This window comes from Oryctolagus cuniculus, chromosome 1, assembly GCF_964237555.1.
Source record: "Oryctolagus cuniculus chromosome 1, mOryCun1.1, whole genome shotgun sequence".
Taxonomy (NCBI): Eukaryota; Metazoa; Chordata; class Mammalia; order Lagomorpha; family Leporidae; genus Oryctolagus; species Oryctolagus cuniculus.
Genome location: NC_091432.1, coordinates 1,812,079 through 1,814,640, shown reverse-complemented (window position 1 = coordinate 1,814,640; position 2,562 = coordinate 1,812,079). Strand labels below are relative to the sequence as shown.

The 2,562-nt window shown below is 62.6% G+C and overlaps 1 long non-coding RNA gene across 1 annotated transcript; it reads left to right on the top strand.

The window, feature by feature from the left end:
* The first annotated feature begins 442 nt into the window (after positions 1–442).
* On the top strand, positions 443–1,743 carry LOC138846825 (uncharacterized). Its single transcript, XR_011384342.1, has 2 exons — positions 443–943; positions 1,567–1,743. It is a non-coding gene; the product is annotated as an uncharacterized lncRNA (long non-coding RNA).
* Positions 1,744–2,562: the final 819 nt, after the last annotated feature.

Genomic DNA, 2,562 nt, shown 5'->3' with positions numbered 1-2,562 from the left:
TCCTGGGTGGGGCCCACGCCCACCTCTGGCCCCGCCCATCAGGGCAGGAATCTTACAGTGTGGCAAGGAGGAAACACTGGTCCCTGCATTAGAGCACCAGGGAGGGGGGAACCTCTGGACTCACCAAGAAGCCTCAAGGCTAGGCTCTCACCGGGACCCCACAGCTGGGAGGGGATGCACCGTGACGCCTTAGGGAGGGAAACAATGTTTAATAGGAAGAATGTCACGGGACAGGCAGTGTTTCTATTATTTTAAATGACACGCAATTCCCTGGGGAACATACAAAAATAGACACCAGGAAGGTGGCCTGTGCCTCTCAGGAGCAAGGGGCAGGCATATAAAGGGCCCAGCAGGGGAGGAGCCACACAGACACCTCCCTCTGCACCTGCTCCTGCGACCACTCCCCTCCACCTCCAGAACCATGGGCTGCTCTGGCTGTTCCGGGGGCTGCGGCTCCAGCTGTGGGGGCTGCGGCTCCAGCTGCTGTGTGCCCGTGTGCTGCTGCAAGCCCGTGTGCTGCTGTGTGCCCGCCTGCTCCTCCAGCTGTGGCTCCAGTGCCTGCTGCCAGTCCAGCTGCAGCAAACCCTGCTGCTCCCAGTCCAGTTGTGGCCAGTCCAGCTGTTGCAAACCCTGCTGCTCCCAGTCCAGCTGTTACCAGTCCAGGTGCTGCAAACCCTGCTGCTCCCAGTCCAGCTGTGGCCAGTCCAGCTGTTGCCAGTGCAGCTGTTGCAAACCCTGCTGCTCGCAGTCCAGCTGTGGCCAGTCCAGCTGTTGCAAACCCTGCTGCTCCCAGTCCAGCTGCTGTGTGCCCGTGTGCTGCTGCAAGCCCGTGTGCTGCTGTGTGCCCGCCTGCTCCTGCTCCAGCTGTGGCTGCTCCTAGTCCGGCTTCCGCCAGCCCTGCTGCCCCCAGTGCCGTGGTCGGAGCCCCGTGGCTGCAGTGCAGGTGTGAGGAGCTGGTACTGAGCTCAGATCAGCCCTGCGACCTCACTCCCCACACAGTGACAGGAGCTGCGTCCCCACCCCTGAGCCCCTCCCTCGGGTCTTCAGGCCCCAGCTGAGGGCAGCAGAGTCTCCCGACCGAGGAGAGTCCAGGGCTCTCACCGTGGACTCGCGGCCTCTCCTGTTCTCAGTGAGCGATGCCTCTCATCAACTCCAGGGCCTCTCAGGGCCCCACCCTGAAGGCAGCCTCCCTGGGGTTCCCCCTGCACCCCGACACCAGGGAAGTCCTGGACAGGTGCAGACGGTGCCTCCCCCACCACCCAGCTAGGGGTGCTCCTGTAGATATAAGCTTCCTTGGCCACAGGAACAGGCCAGGTGTAGTGCACCTCTGTGACCAATTCTGAGTCCTGTTGTTGTAGGCAGCCATATGGGATAGAATTGATGAGGTTTGTGAGCTGGAAGACCAGGCCTTCACCCTACTGTGTGACCCCAGGCCCTGACCTGACAACCTGTGTGCCCACCTGCCCATCAGGCTAATGAACCACTCCCCTCTGGAAGTGGATTAAAGTATAAAGGCCTGGGACATGGTGGACCCAGCTTTTTTTTTTTTCTCCTTTGCCATTGCAGGCGCTGGCTGCCCTGGGCCTCCCGGGTGCCGGGCATTCGGCCCACCCGCCCACGCTTCCTGGCCTGCGCTCCTCCACGAGGCTCCTGGTGCCCGGTGAATCCAGAATTCCCCCCTCTGAGCAGGGCCCTCCCTCTCCTGTGCATTTCTCCACGGAATAAAAGCTGAAACACCAGCCACGTGCCGTGTTCGTTTCTGCCAGCGCTCAGAATTCTTCTGTGGACATTAGGCAAGAACCCACCCGGGCTCAGGATACTGGGAGTTCATTAAGAAGCCCGCGGGGATGGGGGCCCATGTCCCGGTATCTCTGTGCTCTCTCACTGTGGAACGCGAGCTGCACCCCGCAGTCCTTCAAGAATGTCACTCCCCACACTGCTGCAGTCATGGCACTGGTCTCATTGTCCTCTGAGTCCTGGAGTCCCTGAGCCTCTGTGCCTCCCCCTGCCCCCGACTCCTGTCCTCCCTCACCCCAGTGCCTCCTCTGCCCATCAGCGCCTGCACCAACATCTGAGCTCCTGCCACACGGCCAGCTGGTGGGGGCTGGGCCGGCTGGACCCACACTCTCTGCCTCGGGATCCCAGGCCTAGGGGATCCTGCACACCCAGGTCACAGAGCGACACAGGAGCAGGGCCAGGGCGGGGGCGGGGCTGGAGAGGCAGGGAGCGGGCAGCAGCTCCTCCTGGGAACAGAGACGCTCCCTGGGTGCTGAGCCCGGGGCTTGGGATTAGCAGAGGGAAGGCCCAGATGCAGCCCGGAGGCCTGCGAGCTTTGAGGAGGGGAGCGACGTGAGGGTGAGGAGCAGGACGTGATGCAGGGACGTGGGCACCGTGTGCTCGTGGTCCCGGGAGATGCTGGGAACCACACAAGGGAGAGATGTGCTAAGGGTTGAGAAAGCTGCCTGGGAGCTCCGTGTGGGTGGAGGTGAGACGGCCCTGGAGCTCCGTGTGGGTGGAGGTGACACGGCCCAGCGTCATGGATCCCTTTGCAGCCATTAGATC